Raw genomic sequence first — 21,291 nt, forward strand, 5'->3', positions numbered from 1 at the left:
TATTTTTAGTAGAGGAAGGGTTTCACCATGTTGGCCAGGCTGGTCTTGAACGCCTGACCTCTTGATCTGCCCACCTTGGCCTCCCAAAGTGCTGGGATTACAGGCATGAGCCATTGCACCTGGTCTAAATTTTTTTTTTGAGACAGAGTTTTGCTCCAGTTGCTCAGGCTGGAGTGCAATGGCGTGATCTTGGCTCACTGCAACCTCCTCCTCCCAGGTTCAAGCGATTCTCCTGCCTCAGCCTCCTGAGTAACTGGGATTACAGGCATGCTCCACCATGCTTAGCTAATTTTGTATATTTTTTTTCTTTCTTTCTTTCTTTTTTTTTTTAAAGATGGGGTTTCACCATGTTGGTCAGGCTGGTCTTGAACTCCCGACCTCAGGTGATCACCCCACCTTGGCCTCCAAAGTGCTTGGATTACAGGCGTAAGTCACCACGCCTGGTCTTAATTTTGTATTTTTAGTGGAGACGGAGTTTCTTCACGTTGGTCAGGCTGGTCTTGAACTCCCGATCTCAGGTGATCCACCCGCCTCGGCCTCCCAAAGTGCTGGGATTACAGGCATGAACCACTGAGCCTGGCCTAAATTTTTTAATAGAGTCGGGATCTCTCTATGTCGCCCAGGCTGGTCTTCAACTCCTGGGCCCAAGTGACCCCCAGGCCTTACCTTCCAAAGTGCTAGGATTGCTGGTTGAGCTATAACACTCTATTTTTTTTTTTTTTTTGAGATGGAGTTTCACTCTTGTTTCCCAGGCTGGAGTGCAATGGCGCGATCTCGGCTCACCGCAACCTCTGCCTCCTGGGTTCAAGCAATTCTCCTACTTCAGCCTCCTGAGTAGCTGGGACTACAGGCACATGCCACCATGCCCAGCTAATTTTTGTATTTTTAGTAGAGACGGGGTTTCACCATGTTGACCAGAATGGTCTCGATCTCTTGACCTCGTGATCTACCCGCCTCGGCCTCCCAAAGTGCTGGGATTATAGGCGTGAGCCACTGCGCCCGGCCTCACAACACCCTATTTAAAAAAAATTTAAAAATCCTCCTGCCTTAGTCTCCTGAGTAGCTGGGGCTACAGGTACGCAACACCACCTTTGGCTATTTAAAAAAAAAAAAAATTTGTAGAGACAGAATCTTAGTATGTTGCCCAGGCTCGTCTTGAACTCCTAGGCTCAAGCAATCAATCTTCCTTCCTTGGCCTCCCAAAGTTCTGGAATTTCAGGCATGAACCACCACTCTTGACCCATTTAAAAAAAAAAAAAAAAATTACAGGCAATGGCTCACGCCTGTAATTCCTGTACTTTGGGACTCCAGGGTGGGAGGATCATTTGAGTCAAGGAGTTCAAGACAAGCCTGGGCAACATGGTGAAACCCCATCTCCACAACAAATACACACACACACACACACACACACACACAATTAGCTGGGCATGGAGGTGTGCACCTGCTCTGGAGGCTAAGGTAGGAGGATTGCTTGAGCTTGGGAGGCAGAGGTTACAGTCAGCCCAGATTGCACCACTGCCTTCCAGCTTGGGCAACAGAGTGAGACCTTGTCACAAAAAAAAAAAAAAAGAAAGAAAGAAAAAGAAATCCTCCTGCCTCAGCCTCCCAAGTAGCTGGGACTACAGGCACACAACACCGCCTCTGGCTAATGCTTAAATTTTTTTTTTTGTAGAGATGGATTCTCTCTATGTTGCCCAGGCTGGTCTCGAACCCCTGGTCTCAAGTGATTCTCCCACCTCTGCCTCTCAAAGTGTTGGTATTACAGGCGTGAGTCACTGTGCATGGCACTGTACCTATTTTAAAGTCAGATCTAAATTGCCGTATTATCTTTAGCCCCTCAGGTGTGAATTCTCCCGTTTGCTGTTGGCTGACTGTTGATTGTGATGATTGTTAGCTCTTTGTAACATTTTATTGTGAATTCATCTTTTAAAGGCATTTTTTTTCCCCTTGGGAGTCTTGCATGTGCCTTGGATTATGAAGAAGTCTATACAGAGGTGGTTTTATGGCTGCGCCTGCTGGAGTCTTACTGGGTACATGGCTCGGAGCATCTTTTGTTATTGCTATTTCTTGGCCCTGAGTTTCCACACCATTCCAAATGGCAGATTTGGGTCCTCATCACTTAATACTTGGGTTTGGGATTCTGGAATGTTCTTCAATTGGCCCCTTTTCTCCTGTGACCCAGGACAGGCAACTCACTTGAGGGTTGTGTTTCAGGCTGCAAAGTGGTTTTCTATCCCCATTCAAGGGGCATGGCAGCTCTTTCCTGGTCCTGACATTTTACAGGCAATCTAGTTGTAGTTCCTGCTGTACCTGGGGCCTCTAGGGTCACTGGTGTTACCATTCCCATCCTTAAGGTACATGATCAATTCTAGTATCTTTCTGGGTTCCTGTGGCTTCAGTCCTACTCCCTGATAAGTCTATACATTTGTAAGCTCCCTCTTCATTTCTGATCCTTGGAGATTTTTTCTTTCTCTCTTGCCTGCTTTTGACCTTTGATATTTATTTTTAAAAATTAATTATTTAATTAATTTATTTTTGAGACAGAATCTCACTCTCTTGCCTGGAGTGATCAGGCCAGAGTGCAGTGGCATGATCTCAGCTCACTGCAACCTCCACCTCCCAGGTTCAAGCAATTCTCCTGCCTCAGCCTCCTGAGTAGCTGAGATTACAGACACCTGCCACCATGCCCAGCTAATATTTGTATTTTTAGTAGAGACGGGTTGGCCAGGCTGGTCTCAAACTCCTGACCACAGGTGATCTGCCCACCTTGGTCTCTCAAAGTGCTGGGATTATAGGCATGAGCCGTCGCACCCATCCTATTTTTTTTTTTTTTTTTTTTTTTGAGACGGAGTTTCGCTCTTGTTACCCAGGCTGGAGTGCAATGGTGCGATCTCGGCTCACCGCAACCTCCGCCTCCTGGGTTCAGGCAATTCTCCTGCCTCAGCCTCCTGAGTAGCTGGGATTACAGGCACGTGCCACTATGCCCAGCTAATTTTTTGTATTTTTAGTAGAGACGGGGTTTCACCATGTTGACCAGGATGGTCTCGATCTCTTGACCTCGTGATCCACCCGCCTCAGCCTCCCAAAGTGCTGGGATTACAGGCTTGAGCCACCGCGCCCGGCCCCATCCTATTTTTAAAAATGAAAAAATTGTGACCTATGATGCCGGTGGAGGATAGGCATGTGCTGCTGTGTTGCTGCTGTGCCTCCTCAGCCTGTTATCATGACTAGAAATCAGTGAAAATCCAGATAGCACATCAAATGAACAACAAAATTTCTTTTCTTGTTTTTTATTTCCCTTTTTAAAAATTTTCTGTCAGCAAATATTGTGTCCTCCAGAAGGATACATTGACGGGATTTCTAGGCAACCCACAGTGTGGAGGTGTGTGCTGCTTACGCATGGGTGCATATGTATATCTGTTTTGGGAATGAATGACCCAACGTTATTTCAGAACTATCACCCCTTCTTTTAGCCAGACTTGCATCGGGGGATGGAAAAAGTAAGGTCTAGAAGGTAAATGGGGAGGGGCCTCTGAAGAAATCTAGTCACTTCCGACATGGGAAGGAATTGTGTTGCCCAACTGAAACCTAAGAGGCCACATCCGTACCTCTCCCTTGGTTCCCATATTGTAAACAACATGGCTGTCTTCCTGAAAGAGCTGGCTTTGCTCCAGCTTTAAAGGCATTGAGGGTGTGGAGAGACTAGGCAGGTACAGGCCTCAGGGCTGTGCCGGGCAGGGTTCCCTACTTGGCCAGCATCCTTCAGCACTCCTCTGAGTGGGACCCTGGCAAGACTCAGCATGCACTGTCCCTGTGCACATTCCCACATGTTCCTGAGTGAGAATCTGCTAGTTGTCTATGTAACAAAAGCTTGTTTGCATCCAACTTCGAGCTAGGTCCTTAAAGTAATGGCCCGTCCTGAGTGAGAATCTGCTAGTTGTCTATGTAACAAAAGCTTGTTTGCATCCAACTTCGAGCTAGGTCCTTAAAGTAATGGCCTGGGCACAGTGGCTCACACCTGGAATCTCAGCACTTTGGGAGGCTGAGGTGGGTGGAACACCTGAGGTCAGGAGTTTGAGACCAGCCTAGACAACATGGTGAAACAAAAATACAAAAATTAGCTGGGTGGTAGTGGGCGCCTGTAATCCCAGCTATCAAGAGGCTGAGACAGGAGAATCACTTGAACCCAGGAGGTGGAGGTTGCAGTGAGCCAAGATTGCGCAACTGCACTCCACCCTGGGTGACAGAGCAAGACTCCGTAACAAACAAACAAAGTAATGAGCTAAATAAATAAAATCTAGGGGGATGAAGGAAATGTGTGAATGGAGGGTATGTGAGGAGTTTATGGAACTTCTTGTAGGGTCACTGGAACAAAGAGATCTACTTGGGGGTCCTAGTGTACCACAAGCTGAACCTGAAGATTTGGAAAAATGTTTCTAATAAATAAAAGAGATCAAAAAGACAGACTTAGTTGCTGTGTTACTTAAATCTTCACTTAAATTTTCAGAACCTTGGTTTCCGCTCCCATGAAATGAGGTTTGATTAGGCAAGCTTCCTTCCATTTCTAAGAGGGGATGCTCTAAATCTAAGAGTGAACCGTGATGTACAAATGGGACTATAGCTCTAGTGAACTTGATGTGAAACGTCTATCTTTGCCCAGATCATGATTATCTGCAATTAGGTGTCCCGAGAAGACCAGTTCTTAGAATGTGCTTTCCAGCCAGCTGCTGACCAAGTCTGACCTGAGGAGTTCCTAGGAGGCCTCTCTCTGTCCCCTTCTCTTTCTCCTCTCTTCCAACTCCCCCATCCAATACTTCCCTCCCTGGTCTGTCAGCCATTCTTTTATTAGGCCTAGGCAGGCCCCTTAGAAAGAGAACAAATGCCCCTGGGTTAGGGGAGTTCTTTCAGTCATTAAGCCAGGAATGAGAATGGATTTTTGAAGTCGTTCTCTTGCATAGGATCCTCTTTTCTAAGGCTTCAAGGTCATGAGCAAACTGGCACACTCCAGTCCAACGTGTAAGCTCAGCCTCTCACTAACAGGTAGGTCTGTGTGCACTGCTATGACCGCACTTTGGACTTAGGAACAGCCTCTTAGATGTTAACATTAATCTGTTGGAAGATTTTGTAAGGAGCGCGCGCGCGAGAGAGGAGCTATCCGGGATTCCTGAGGGCTTTGTGGCAATGGAAAAGCAAAGAGTTGTTGAAAGGGACCTGGGGGGCGCAGTGGCTCACGCCTGTAATCCCAGCACTTTGGGAGGCTGAGGTGGGTGGATCACCTGAGGTCAGGAGGTCGAGACCAGCCTGACCAACACGGTGAAACCCTGTCTCTACTAAAAATACAAAAATTAGCCCAGTGTGGTGGTGTAATGACTGTATTTCCAGCTACTGGGGAGGCTGAGGCAGGAGAATCACTTGAGCCCGAGAGGTGGTGGTTGCAGTGAGCTGAGATCACACCACTGCACTCCAGCCTGGGTGACAGAGTGAGACTCTGTCTAAAAAAAAAAAAAAAAGATTCGAAGATCTGCTTCTGCTCCACTTCCATGAAATTGTCACTTTGATCCCTGAGTTTTGTTTTAGATTCTACAACACAAGGAGAACCCTTATCTAAATCCTTATATGTACAGTGTCTTTCCCATGATATTGTAATCGAAGACTTACTCCGTGCCAGCCACTGAAAAAAACACTTTTTCTCTTGAATTATTTTATTTAATGCTCATCAAGACCTGATGGTAGGAATTATTATTATTCTTATTTTACAGAAGAGGAAATAGGGCCAAAGAAATGAAATCCCTCACTCAAGGTAACAGCAACAGGTAAGTGGCAAAACTGGAGTTTAAGTCAAGGACCAGCTGTCTTCAGAGTTTGAGCTCTCAGCTGCTCTGTGACACATGGAGAGTCATGTGTCACTGCTCCGCTGTGGTGGAGAGAGAGCCGTAGAGACGATTTGCTTTAGCCCAGGGCTTAGTCTATCCTGACTCGTGTGATATCGAGCAAGTAATTTAACTTCTCTGGACCCCTCCCTCCTTGAAGGGATGGCAGCATTGGAAGCTTGTTGTCAAGGTTCAGGGCAATGTATGCCAGGCTCTCGGGGTAGACTAGAGTCTCCATAAATGGCAAACATTGTTTATCATAGCAGAGAAGTCTCGGAAAGGCAAGTCCACTGGGAAATCGGGACGTAACTCTAAATCTAACTGTAACGGCAGTGCTTCCTACATGATGTCATAGTACCAGGGAGCTGGGAGGAGAGTTGGGATATATGATATACCTCTTTCCCAGAGATGCTTTGAGCTGAGAAGATAAAGCTTGGAAAGGCAATCCTTGTTCCTGTGACATCCATGTTTTTCTCTTCTAGATTGCCCATCCTCGCACAAGCCTGCTGTAGGAGCTCCCACCTTATGACTACCCTCCCTTAATCCTGCATCTCACCAGCTACCGTCCTAGTTTTCTGCATCACTTCGCAGCTAAGGTCTGAGTCCTACTGGTGGTTCAAGTGCATGATGGGAGATTAGCAACATTGAGCCGAGTGTCAGTTTGAACCTAAACCGGGCTCACTCTGGGATTCATGTATGTCAGTGTAAGCAACGTCCCTGAAAGGAATGGAGGGTTGAGGGCTCTTAGGGAGAAGCTCATTTCTGGAGGTCAAGAGGAAAGCACACAGGCCTGCAGAAGACAATGCCTCAGGGTTGGGGCTTAGGGAGACCTTGAGGGCTACAGGAGTTGAGTGTTGAGGCCAAGACCAGTGCAGACCCAGGGATTCTCACCTGAGTAGTAGGGAGATGGGGCTGGGAGTGAAACTGAAAAAAAGTGGGGAGATTTTGGCAGTGCCAGCAGCACACTCAGGGAAACTTGGCCCTGTTCCCCTGCAGGTGGCCGGGCTGGAACTGGTAGAGGGTGGAGGCCAACTTGGCAAATGGGTGCAGGCAGCCATGTGGGAGGAGGGTGCATGTGGGAGGAGGAACCTGGGGAGGCTCCCTGAGGTGCTGAGTCACAGGCTGGCTCTCGAGTACACAGGTACAGAGTGTGAACACAGAAAGAGGCAAAAAAAGACAAAAAAAGAATAAAAAAAAGCACTCAGGTTTCCAAAGTCAACCACCCAAAGTCAAACCGGTGCACATTTTGGTTTATTACCTTCTAGCATTAAAAAACAGAAGAATTTATTTTTCAGAGCAGTTTTACATTCACAGCAAAATTGAGCAGAAAATCTTCTAGCATTTTTTCTTTTCTTTCTTTCATTTTTGAGAAGGAGTTTAACTCTTGTCACCCAGGCTGGAGTGCAATGGCGCTATCTTGGCTCACTGCAACCTCTGCCTCATGGGTTTAAGAGATTCTCCTGTCTCAGCCTCCTGAGTAGCTGTTATTACAGGCATCCACCACAACGTCCAGCTAATTTTTGCATTTTTAGTAGAGACGGGGTTTCACCATGTTGGCCAGGCTGGTCTTGAACTCCTGATCTCACATGATCCACCTGCCTCTGTCTCCCAAAGTACTGAGATTATAGGCGTGAGCCACCACACCTGATCACATTTTTTCACTGTGGTATTTCTTCTTTATTGTATCAGTGTCATACGTCATAGTATCACAATGTCTTATCAGTACAGCTTAGGTTCATACTATTTTCATTGAATAATTTATTGCAGTTTTCATATGTTTTAATATTTTTTCCATTTTTTTAATCAGCCTACATCATGCTTCGATTTCATGTTATAATCATAGTTAATATTTCCTTGCCTGTTATATTCCTCCCACTTAGTGATGTTCTCCGACTTTCTCCTGGCCTCTTGTTATTTCAGTCAGTTTCATCTCCAGCTTGCCATCCCAAGGTTGTGCATGGTCTTGCTTTCTCTCTCCCAGTTAGTTGCATCCCATTGATCTAAGAAACTAAGGCTGCTGGGGGAGGTTCCTCAGCAATCTGACACCTCACTAGCACCCACACTTACTCTCCTCTCCTCCCTGTCCCTCATCTGATGTCCAGGCAGGAGGTGGCCTCTGTTCCTTTTATTTGGTTGAATCTCCCCCTGCAGTGTGTGATCAATCCACCCTCCTCAGCAATGCTGAACCTGCTCTGCCTTCCTGCCCCCTCTTACCCTACCGTTGTGTCAATGTCTCCCAGTCTTCAGCTCCTTCCCTAGGTCTCTGCATATGGGATTTCCGGACAACACTTCCTCTCTGTAGCATTTGGCCGTATTCATATCCTTTCTTCATTTATGAAAAAGAAATGGAGCAATGTCTGTGTGTCAGGTGCCTGAGGAACAGCAAGGCAAAATGTTCACAAATCCCTGCGCGACAAAAGCCTAAATCCATACCTCTTGCCTGATTTTTTAAAAAACCATAAATCATCAGATTCATCGTATGAAAAGGAGAACATTTACCGTATAAAAGATTATCTCAGGGGTTGGGGATTGTGGCTTGCACTTGTAATCCCAGTGCTTTGAGAGGCTGAGGCGGGAGGATCATTTACAGCCAGGAGTTTGAGACTAGCCTGGGCAACATAGTGAGATCCCTGTCTCTATAAAAAATTAACACAATTAAAAAACATTAAAAAATGAGAAAATTCAGAAGAGTTAAAGAAGGCCATAAATCCTTTACTTCCCCACTTAGAGATGACAACTCGTGGTATATCCTGCCATACCTTGGTCTATGCATGTAACACTTTAAAAAATAAAATAATGGCCAGGTGTGCTGGTTCACGCCTGTAATCCCAGCACTTTGGGAACCTGAGATGGGCGGGTCACGAGGATGAAGACCATCCTGGCCAATATGGTGAAACTCCTGTCTCTACTAAAAAATACAAAAAATTAGTTGGATGTGGTGGCATGCGCCTGTAATCCCAGCTACTCGGGAGGCTGAGGCAAGGGATTTGCTTGAACCAAGGAGGTGGAGGTTGTAGTGAGCCGAGATCATGCCACTGCACTCCAGCCTGGCGACAGAGCAAGACTGTGTCAAAAAAAAAAAGTGGTATTTTGTAGCCTTATTTGTTTTCCTCTCGGTACAATCTGTTTTGCTGTAATAACATATGGTATTCCTAGGAAATTTCGCTATACCAAAATTATCTTAAAGGGGAGAAGAAGGGTTGTAATCAAGAGAGCTCAAATTCACAATAACAGTTATTGCTCTCTAGGAACGTACATAACGATAATTTTTGAAGACAGTTAAGTCTATGGTGATAAGTCCTAAATACCACCAAGCAAATTCAGAGTTGATGAGATCCTCCTTTCACTCAAAAGACTAGTATCTTATCGGGCATGGTGGCTCACGCCTGTAATCCCAGCACTTTGGGAGGCTGAGGCAGGCAGATTACAAGGTCAAGAGATCGAGACCATCCTGGCCAACATGGTGAAACCCTGCCTCTACTGAAAATGCAAAAATTAGCTGGGCATGGTGGCGCGTGCCTGTAGTCCCAGCTACTCAGAAGGCTGAGGCAGGAGTATTGCTTGAACCCGGAAAGTGGAGGTTGCAGTAAGCCTAGATCTCGCCACTGCACTCCAGCCTGGCGCCTGGTGCCTGGCAACAGAGCAAGACTCTGTTTCAAAAAAAAAAAAAAAAAAAAAAGACTAGTATCTCTTATTATCCCTGATGTGTAGAGGCTCCTGTCATTTTATAACCCATTGTGCTGAGAGAGCCACACTTTTACCTCCTGGAGCCGGAGGACTGTGCGCAGTTCCCTGCTTTGATTGTTACAATTACCAGCAGTCTTTGCAACTTTGCATGCACTTTTCTTATATCCAGCTCATGCTGCAGCAGAAACTCCTGTTTATTGTGAAATCCTTTTTGTGTTCATAAATGTACATCTACATCATCATTTCTTCTTCTTCTTCTTTTTTTTTTGAGATGGAGCTTTGCTCTTGTTGCCCAGGCTGGAGTTCAATGGCATGATCTTCTCTCACTACAACCTCTGCCTCCTGGGTTCAAGTGATTCTCCTACCTCAGCCTACTGAGTAGCTAAGATTACAGGTGCCCACCACCACACCTGGCTAATTGTTGTATTTTTAGTAGAGATGGCTTTCATCATGTTGGCCAAGCTGGTCTCAAACTCCTGAGCTTAGGTGATCCTCTCACCTCAGCCTCCCAAAGTGCTGGGATTACAGGTGTGAGCCACCATGCCCAGCCCAGAGCCTCATTTCTGGCAGCATGGGGTTTCACTCTCCAGAATGATTGTGTATCGTCTAACCAATATACTCTCGGAAACAAGGCTGCAGTGACTCTAACCAATGTACTCTTGTAAAGAGGCTGCAGTGAACACCCTCGTGTCTAAAACTTTGTGGATCACCGTAATTGTTTTGTTAGAACAAATACTTAAAAGTGGAATCTGAATGAAAGAGCTTCAGATACATATTATTGAATTAAGTTCATTCAACAAATATTTAACGACCAGTATTTTCCTGGTCCTGCGGTAAGTGCTGGGGATAGAGCAGTGGTCCAAGCAGATGTGGGCCCTGTCCTCCTGGAGCTCACATTCTGCTGTGCACATAACAGCAAATACGTAAGCACAAATGTAATGTCAGGCAGTGTTTAGTGCTTTGAATAAAACAGGGCAAGGCTGTGGGGAGTGAGGAGGGCTAGTCTAGGTGAGGTGGTGAGGGAAAGCTTTGTTGGCAAGGCAACATTTGAGCACAGACCTGAAGGAAGTGCAGTATTTAGGGGAAGCTCATTCCAGGCAGAGGGACCAGCAAATGCAAAGGCCCCGAGGCAGGACTGTTCTTGGGATGTTTCAGAATGAGAAGGAGGGTGGTGTGGCTGGACTGCAGTGATGGGGAAGCTTTGTAGGTGATGCTGTGAAGAGGTGAGGAAGGAGATCCTTAATCCTCTTCAGCTCCTAAGGCCATTTCCCCTTCAGCCTTCTACATTGCATTTCAAAAGGTGAAGTTAGAAGTCAGCCAGAGGAGGGACTGGTTGGCACTGCCGGCCAGGTTAAGGATAAGATTCCTGCTGCTAACCACAATCCCATCTATAAATCACGGATATGGTATGGGGGAATCTTTCTGGAAGGCATTGTTTTTACTTCAACACGATCAGACCCCCACCTAAGTCACGTACCATGCCTACTTCATGGATCAAGACTCTTTCACATGTAATTTCTAGAGTTGTAAGCTCAAGACCCTTTCACAGGTAATTTCTACAGTTGTAAGCCTTTAAACAGGCAAAGATTTTCTTTGTTGGAGAGCTTGGTTAGGCATCTGTGCCACTGCAGCTCCCGGCCGAATAAAACACCACTTCCTTCCCAGTTTGGTGTTCGAGAGATTTGTCTGCGACCACTCCTGCTTCAGAGGCAGCCATGGGTCACATCAGGTGGGGTCTTGAAGGCCAATAGTGGAAGACTTTGAGCAGGGTCTTCATCAACCCAGATGCCAAATCCTGTTGCCCTCAAGGTCTCCCTAAGACGCAACCCTGAGTCAAGGGTTGAACCTTCTCAAGGTTCCTGAGATTCCAAGAGGGGCCAGCACCAGGAACAGGAAGGTGGTGCCTTTCTCAGGCTCGCTGTTTTTGGGGCCACTGATTCTTCCCCTCTACTTCATTTGGCAGCTCTGTGTCACTCCTCTTTCTAGGCACACCACCTTTCCCTGCCTTTTTCTGCCCGCAGACACTCCCTGAGTTTACATCACTCCAGATCAACCGAAAGGCCCAAGTAGCATCGTGGTCATCTGCTCCCAGGAAAGCAACTGTGGCTGGCCCAGCTACGGCCAAGGAAGCACCTCTGGGAGAATGCAGGAAAGGCAGGGGGAAGAAAGACCAGTTAGGAAGTTATTTCAGTCGTTCCAAGAGAGAGGTGATGGTGGCTTGGATGAAGGTGATGAGGGAGGAGATGGTGAAAGGTGATCAGATTTCCACTCCCGCCGGGATTGCGTCAGAGCAGTATTTTCTCACATATCACACTTCCTCCTTCTTCAAGTTGTATTTCTCAGGGCCCCTCCTTTTACCAGAGTCTTTGGCTTCTTTTCAGTCCCCTTTGAAAGCTCTCTTCCTCTTTAGTCCCTTAAATGCTGGCATTCTTCAAGATTCTGTTCTCTCCCATTTTCTGTCCTTTCTCTATTCCCCAATTTCTCTGTTTTAATCTGGCATCTCTGGGAGAATGATCTCTGAAAAAGTGTGTTGAGGCTAGCCAGTTTTTCCTGGGCTCCCAAAGCTAGGTGTTCCAATGCTCATTGACACATCTACTTGTACCCTCACCACAAGACCAGAATTGAAGCCAGCATCTTCCCCCGAGAACTTACCCCTTCAAGCCATTCGTCCAAGCTATGGGCTGCAGAATCCTGTTTGACTCCCTCTGTTTTTCTCACTATCCCATCCTCCATCCAGTTGCTACCCAAGTCCTATTGGTTTTCCCTTAAAGATCTCTTGAACTCGTTCCCCATATCCATTCCCTTGTTGTTACTTTGTCCAGATCCTCACTACCTCTGCTCCAGCCTCCTAACTGGACTCCTGCCTTGAGCCTTTACCCCCTTCAGTGCATTCACACACAAGCTCAGGGGAGCATTACTCATCTTCTGAAAGGTCTTCCGGGGCTCACATTACCTGTGGGATAAAGTGCAAATGTTTTAGCACAGTACTCAAAGCCCTCTGTGGTTTGGCCTTGCCTTCTGGGCCAGGCCCATGTGCTTTATTTCATCCCACATCTGAAATGGCCTTTGCTCTGGTCATTTTGGATTCCGTAGCTTTCCCCTAATGCCTCATGCTGTCTGCCTTCGACTGGGTCTTTTGTTTCAGTCTCAAGTCAAAAGGGAACTTAGGCTGAAGCTAAAAGGGAATTTAAAAGAAGGATCAAAGGATATATGATGGACCCCAGGGTTCTGAGATTCCAAGAGGGGCCAGCACCAGGAGCAGGAAGGTGGTGCCTTTCTCAGGCTCACTCTCTTTGGGGCCACTGATTCCTTACCTCCACTTCATTTAGCAAATCTGTGTCACTCCTCTTGCTAAGCACATTACCTTTCCCTGTTTGCCCAGAGACACTCCCTGAGTTTACATCATCCCAGATCAACTGAAAAGTCCAGGTAGCATCACAATCTCCCATTTCCAGGAAAGGAATTGTGATTGGCCCAGCTATGGCCAGGGAGGCAGCCTCATGGAGAACAAACACAGCTTGGAGAAAGGAGGCTTGGAGGACAGCCCCAGAAAAATCCCTAAACTCTTCATGTGAGCCTTTGCATATACTATTTCCTGTTATTAAATGGCCTTCCCCGTGTCTTCATCTGGTTAAATAATTCTCCTCCTCCTCCTCCTCCTCTTTATTCTTTTTAAATTGAGACAGGGTCTTACTCTGTAGCCCAGGCTAGAGTGCAGTGGCATCATCTCAGCTCACTGCAACCTCTGCTTCCCAGGTTCAAGTGATTCTCCTGCATCAGCCACCCAAGTAGCTGGGACTACAGGCATGCACCACCACGCCAGGCTAATTTTTGTATTTTTAGTAGAGACTGGTTTTCAACATGTTGGCCAGGCTGTCTCAAATTCCTGATCTCAAGTGATCAGCCTGCTTCAGCTTCCCAAAGTGCTCGGATTACAGGTATAAGCCATGGCACTCGGCCCCTCTGGCTAAATTCTATTCATCCCTTAAGAGTTAGACCTTCCCTGGCTTCAAACTATACTACAAGGCTACAGTAATCAAAACAGCATGGTACTAGTACCAAAACAGAGATATAGACCAATGGAACAGAACAGAGGCCTCAGAGGCAATGCCACACATCTACAACCATCTGAACTTTGACAAACCTGACAAAAACAAGCAATGGGGAAAGGATTCCCTGTTTAATAAGTGGTGTTGGGAAAACTGGCTAGCTGTGTGCAGAAAGCAGAAACTGGACCCCTTCCTGACACCTTACACTAAAATTAACTCTAGATGGATTAAAGACTTAAACATAAGACCTAACACCATAAAAACCTTAGAAGAAAACCTAGGCAAAACCATTTAGGACATAGGCATAGGCAAGGACTTCATGACTAAAACACCAAAAGCACTGGCAACAAAAGCCAAAATAGTCAAATGGGATCTAATTAAACTCCAGAGCTTCTGCACGGCAAAAGAAATGATCATTAGAATGAACTGGCAACCAACAGAATGGGAAAAAATTTTTGCAATCTACTCATCTGACCAAGGATTTATATTCAAAATCTACAAATAACTAAAACAGATTTACAAGAAAAAAATGAACAAGCCCATTCAAAAGTGGGCAAAGGATATGAACGGACACTTTTCAAAAGAAGACATATATGAGGCCAACAAATATATGAAAAAATGCTCATCATCACTGGTGATTAGAGAAATGCAAATCAAATCCACTCTGAGATACCATCTCACACCAGTTAGAATGGCAATAATTTAAAAATCTGGAGACAACAGATGCTGGAGAGGATGTGGAGAAATAGGAACACTTTTACACTGTTGGTGGGAGTGTAAATTAGTTCAACCATTGTGGAAGACAGTGTGGCGATTCCTCAAGGACCTAGAAATAGAAATTCCATTTGACTCAGGAATCCCATTACTGGGTATATATCCAAAGGATTATAAATCATTCTATTATAAAGACACATGCACACATATGTTCATTGTGGCACTGTTTACAATAGCAAAGACTTGGAACCAACCCAAATGCCCATTGATGATAGACTGGACAGGGAAAATGTGGCACATATACACCATGGAATACTACGCAGCCATAAAAAACGGTGAGTTTGTGTCCTTTGAAGGGACATAGGTGAACCTGGAAACCATCATTCTCAGCAAACTGACACAAGAACAGAGAATCAAGCACTGCATGTTCTCACTCATGGATGGGTGTTGAACAATAAGAACACATGGACACAGGGAGGGGAGCATCACACACTGGGGTCTGTTGGGGGGACTAGGGGTGGGACAGTGCGGGATAGGGAGTTGGGGAGGGATAACATGGGGAGAAATGCCAGATATAGGTGATGGGGATGGAGGCAGCAAACCACATTGCCATGTATGTACCTATGCAACAATCCTGCATGTTCTTTACATGTACCCCAGAACCTAAAATGCAATAATATATACATATACATTATATATATATAAAAACAACTAAAATGTACTAGCATATGCCTCTTGCACTCACTGTGTACAATACTTGACTTATGATGAGACTTGTTCACTTATATGGGGAATGTCTGTGTGTAAATAAATAAAGGAACTCTTACAAATTAAAAAAAAAAAAAAGAATTAGACCTTCCCAAAAGCCTCCTCAGGCTGAGTTAAGAGCCTTCTCCATGTGTCCCTGTAAAACCATAGCAAACCTTGATTTGAACACCTCATGTTTAGGTCATATTCACTGATTTCTTGTCTGTCTCCCAGTAGACCATGAGATCCTTGGGGGTAAACTCAGAACCTGATCATCTCCTTTTCTCTAGAGTCAGGGAAAATCCAGGTCTAAAATAGGGACAGGTTCAATTTTCAGATGAAGGAGAGAAACAGGCCATTAGTTTTCTTCCACTCTTGGCAGGACTCAGGGCATGTGATGGAAAAAGAGAGAATACCACAGCTAGCTTGCTTGCTGCATTGGCCACGTGTTCCTCATAGCTTATCGGAGTCTCATGAGTATCAGCCCTCAGGAAGCTACGTAACTTAGGATTCATTGTCTGCAATACTACAGGGTTATCTGTGGCTTCCTAGATTAAAATTGCCCAATCTGACTTATTAGGTGGTGTAAATAAATGAATGGCTAAAAGTAGAATAGGCCTGGTTTAGAACAGATTTTATTAATTTGATTAATTTATTTATTGAGACAGGCTTGTTCTGAGGCCCAGGGATGTGATCATTGCTCACTGCAGCCTCTACCTCTTGGGCTCAAGGAATCCTCCCATCTCAGACTCCTGAGTAGTTGGGATCACAGGTGTGTACCATCATGCTTGACTAATTTTTACAATTTTTTTTTTTTTTTTTTAATAGAGATGGGGCCTCCCTGTGTTTCCCAGGCTGGTCTCAAACTCCTGGGCTCAAGTGATCCTCCTACCTCAACCTTCCAAAGTGCTGGGATTATAGGTGTAAGCCACTGTGCCTTGCTAGAACCGATTTAAAAATGTCACTACTTTTGGCCGGGTGCAGTGACTCATGCCTGTAATCCCAGCACTTTGGGAGGGTGAGGTGGGCAGATCACCTGAGGTCAGGAGTTCAAGACCAGCCTGGCCAACATGGTGAAACCCTGTCTCTACTAAAAATACAACAATTAGCCTGCCATGGTGGTGGGAGCCTGTAATCCCAGCTACTGGGGAGGCTGAGGCAGGAGAACTGGTTGAGCTTGGGAGGTGGAGGTTGCAGTGATTGTGACACAGCACTCCAGCCTGGACAACATAGTGAGATTCTGTCTCAAAAAAAAAAAAAAAGTCACTACCTTTATATGACAGGCTAGTTGATGATGGTTATGTGTATTTCGTATTAATACTATAGCTAGAATCTTGTTTGAACTTTATATAAAAATTTCTATTCACGAAATTTAGCCCAAATTATTTTATCTGTGAACTTGAAACAAAATTAAAGATTTAAATAAAGATTAATAGCTAACATTTATTGGAAGCTTACCATGTTCTAGGCCCTGGGCTAAGTGCTTTATATATGTATTTCCTAACTAATCTAATCCTTAAAACTACTTTATAAGACTGGTTCTATAATGAGCCCATTTTACACAGGAGGAAATTGAAGCACAAATGTTTAAGTAACTAGAGTTGGGATGCACATTCAGCATTCTGGCCCCAGAGCCTACACGCTTAACCACTCTGCTCCACCCTCTCAAGACACAGTTTGGCACCTTTCTTCCAACACTTATTCATTAATGGTTGTTATTTCAGTTATATCTCCCATACTTTAAAAGTTTTTCTTTTAACACTTCTTTAATGTTTATGTCTTTGGGTAAACAAAAGAAACAACTCTCTGTTTGAATACAAGGCACCTTGGCATTAAAAGCTCTTGCAAGAAGCTGTCATCATGCCAATGTTTACTACGAAACCAGCTCCACATGTTTACTTGACTTGCGTGACTGACAGGAAAAAAATGAATAAGCGGAGGAGAGGCTTTAGGACTGTCCTCTGTGTCTCTATTCCTGGGTCTTCTTTTTCCCTGAGTCTTTATCTACAGTTACTGGAAGAAAAAGGCCATGGGCACAATCTTATGAGTCCTGCCACCAGTCCCATTAGAATCATTTTCTGTGACTTGAGAGTGGCTTCCCGGTAGTGAAGAGGGTAATGAATGGGGAATCTGGAGATCAGGATTCAGTGCTGCTTCCGTCACTTGTAGTTTGAGATCTCTTGCGAAACCCACCTGCTCCGGGCCTCCAGTCACTCACCTGTCAAAAGGGGAGGTCAGTTCAGAAGTGGATCTTCAAGATTCCTTCCACCCAGACAGTGTAGATTTAGGTAAAGCAGTTCAGGGCCACCACTCACACAAGTGATGAGTGGAAAGTGGAGAGTATGGAATGAATGGTATGAATACACATATACTTCTGTGTATATGTCCTAAAATGAATGAGCAGAATCTTTCCATAAACAGAAGGTTTCTGGGCACCCCTGACTCTGCCTTCTGGGAACTACTATGACATTGAGGCTCCTGAGCCTTGCAGAAGCTCCCTGGAAGCCTTGCTTACGCATTTTTGGCAATTGGGTCGGACTGTTGGGCAAGCATGGAGTTAGGCATGGGGAAGCAGAGGTATTCAAAGTGCCATAGCCAGCCGTGCAGTCCAGCATAGCTAATCCCTTAGCATGCTGCTGAACTTCTAAGGAAGTCCTCTAGAAATGCCAGCTGGAATCATGACTGTAGCAGAATAGAGAAGAAACACTGGACAGACCACCTCATGGGAACCAGGACTTTAGCCCTGTCTCTGGGTCTGCTTGGCCCAGAGCCAGTGTTGATGGGAACCTGGCTCTGCTGTTTATGAGCAGGGAACATGTCTGACATCAGATCTTGCAAGGCCCTGTTGAGAAATCAGTGGTGTGTTTTTCTTCTCCGGGAAGGTGCTCCTTTGTTCACGTCTCTGAAGCTGTCCTTAGGGGAGGGGCCTTGAGTTGGGGCCATGACCTCTGCTCCTCCCTACTTTCCCTCTTAACAACCATAGCTGCTCCACCTTGGGCAGATGGAATGGCCAGAAGAGGCTTTAATGCAAGACCACCTTCTTTCGGGCTAGGGGTCAGCAGGAGTTGGGGGTCTTGGGGACTGGAAGTGTACATGGAGAGAGAGAGAGAAAGAGAGAGAGGAAGTGGGGTATATATCTGTAAGGGCAAGAATCTCTGGGTGCAGTGGCTCACGCCTGTAATCCCGGCACTTTGGGAGGCTGAGGTGGGTGGATCACCTGAGGTCAGGAGTTTGAGACCAGCCTGGCCAACGTGGTGGAACCCCATCTCTACTAAAAATACAAAAAATTAGCTGGGGGTAATAGTGGGTGCCTGTAATCCAGCTACTTGGGAGGCAGGGGCAGGAGAATCACTTGAACCTGGGAGGTGGAGATTGCAGCAAGTCGAGATCGTGCCACTGCACTCCAGCCCGGGCAAGTGCAAAACTCCATGTCCCTCCCCACCAGCACCAAAAAAAAAAAAGGAAAAGGAAAAATCACCCTCACAAACAATTGTAATTCCAAGAGAGATTTCTCATCTTCAGTTTGAGTAGCTCTGCTGCTATTGCTTCTGGGTTGGTGTGTTTTAAACTTGAGTCATGATCAGAGTCACTGGGACTCCAGATTCCCAGGATCCGCCCTCAGCTGTACAGATTTGGTAGAGCTGGTGCCGTGACTTTTAACCTGAAGCTTGGGTGGTGAGTTGGATATTGTCTGTGTCTTCCTCCAGATATCATTTTTTTTTTTTTTTTTTTGAGACTGAGTCTCACTGTTGAACAGGCTGGAGTAGAGCAGCATGATCTCGGCTTACCACGACTTCCGCCTCCCAGGTTCAAGTGATTCTCCTGCCTCAGCCTCCTGAGTAGCTGGGACTACAGGTGCATGTCACCATGCCCAGATAATTTTTGTATTTTTAGTAGAGATGGGGTTTCACCATGATGGCCAGGTTGGTTTCGAACTCCTGACCCCATGATCCACCCGCCTCAGCCTCCCAAAGTGCTGGGATTACAGGCATGAACCATCACATCTGGCTCAGACTCACTCTTTACCTTTCTTTACTGTGTTCTGTGCCCTGGGATGCCGACCTATATGGACTGTCTCAGGGTACTCCTTTGTCCTCCAGTTTCTGAGATCAGCCAATGGGCATCCTGGTGATACCAGAGTGAGGCAGAGAAGTGCTGGGTAGAGAAGGGTGGGGTCCCTGGTGAGGGCTCCACGGACCTAAATGAGGAGAGGCATTCCTGTTTTCACGCCCAAATGTTGCATTTTCCAAGACCACTCTGGCCCGCCAGCACCCCCACCATCCTGTGCCTGTATAAACCTGAGAGACCTTAGTGGGTAACACACAAGTGGCTGGATGTCAAGAGGAGCAGAACAACACATCAATACACACGAGCAGACACCAGCAGGCCTCTGACGGTGGGACAACATGGATTTCAGTTGGGGGTGGTAAGGGGAGAGTCTGGCCGCTGGGCAGCCTGACTCCAGGGGAAGACCACCTTCCCACTCCACCCTCCTTATTGCTCCCCATCCACCTCGCTGAGACCTACCTCCACCACTCAATAAAGACTTGCACCCATCCTCCAAGCCCACGTGTGATCTGATTTTTCTGGGGCAAGAACCTGGGATATGGAAATCTCTCTGTCGTTGTGATAAGGCAGAGGGTCCAATTGAGCTGATTAATACAAGACACCTGCAGATGGCAAAACTGAAAGAGCGCAGTGTAACACATGCCCACTGGGGCTTTGGGAGCTGTAAACACTCAATCTTAGACACTGTTGTGGGGTTGGAGTCCAAAAACACTCCACTCCCCACGACCTGCCCTCCTGCATGCTCCCCCTTGGGGTTTGAGCAGAGGGGCACTGAAGAAGTGAGACACACCCCTGTTGCACACCTTGCGATGGGGATAGGGGAACTCTTCCTGTTTCACTGGTAGGAGATTGGGTTGAGCTCAACCATGGGGACCCAACTGGGAGATGGGGCTGCATTCAGCCAATGGGAACCCTGGTAAGGGAGGCTTCAGGAACCCTAAACAGGAGCAGCGTCAGGTCAGGGCATTTCTTTGCTCAGCCCTGTCCCTGCTGGTTGCTGGAGTTGGCACCTGTCAGGCAGCCCACATCACACTCCTCTCGGGCTCCTGTAATGGTTTCTTACCTTGTTGCTTTAGGCTTAGGGATAGTGACTGATTCCCACTGTTACTGGCCTTAGGGTACTGAATTTCACATTACTTTCTCCAAATCTTTCCCACACTGTCGTTTAATGTCCCTTTATTCAACTCTTACTGAATTTGATAAAACTCCCTTTCCTTGCCTAGCTCAAGTGCACTGTCTAGTTTCTGCCAGGACCCTGATCCATTCAGGGATTAACCATAAATCTATATTTGAAACAAGAAGCCTATTTTATTTTATTTTGAGACAGTGTCTTGCTCTGTTGTCCAGGCTAGAGTGCAGTGGCATGACCACAGCTCACCGCAGCCTTGATCTCCTGGGCTTAAACAATCCTCCCATCTCAGCCCCTGAGTAGCTAGGACTACATGTGTGTGTTACCATGCCTGGCTAATTTTTAAAATTTTTTGTAGAGATGGGATCTCACTGTTGCTCAGGCTGGCCTCAAACCCCAGAGCTCAAGCAATCCTCCTGCCTCAGTTTCCCAAAGTGCAGGGATTACAGGCAGGAACCACCTGGCCAAGAAGCCCCTTTTAATCATGGAGTATTTTAGAAAGGCTGTTCCACAGCCATCAGTGATGCCTAGTTCTTTTTTGGTCAAATATCAACAAGCTGCTTTATTGCTTAACTCATTTGGGACAAAGGTGATGTTTTTAAAAAGCAACTTTACCAGGAAATAAAGTTAAAAAAATATGAATATTGTTCAAGAGAGAATATAAGACATAGAAATGGTCATGTCCACAAAGCCCAGCCTCCTTGTCTATAAGGAGGCCTGTGCCCATGCTGGCCTGGCAGACCCTGCCACAATCAGCCTCAGCCCCTTTGTTTTTGGAAAAATCCATCCCCAACCAAATAATTGGAAACAATGCAAAACTGTACAAAGCAATGATGAATACTACTCCATCCTCCAGCTCTCTCCAGCTGTAACTCCTGTTGACAGCTCGGTGTATGTCCTCCCAGACGTGTTTCTGAACATTTACAAACCCACATATACATGATAGTGCTTTTTACATAGGTGGGGAGGCCATTTACTACACATGCTGTTCTACCTACTTTTTTCTTTTTTGTTGTTGTAATTTTAA

Source organism: Aotus nancymaae, unplaced genomic scaffold (genome assembly GCF_030222135.1).
Source record: "Aotus nancymaae isolate 86718 unplaced genomic scaffold, 86718_ANA_hifiasm-v0.15.2.pri h1tg000008l, whole genome shotgun sequence".
NCBI lineage: Eukaryota > Metazoa > Chordata > Mammalia > Primates > Aotidae > Aotus > Aotus nancymaae.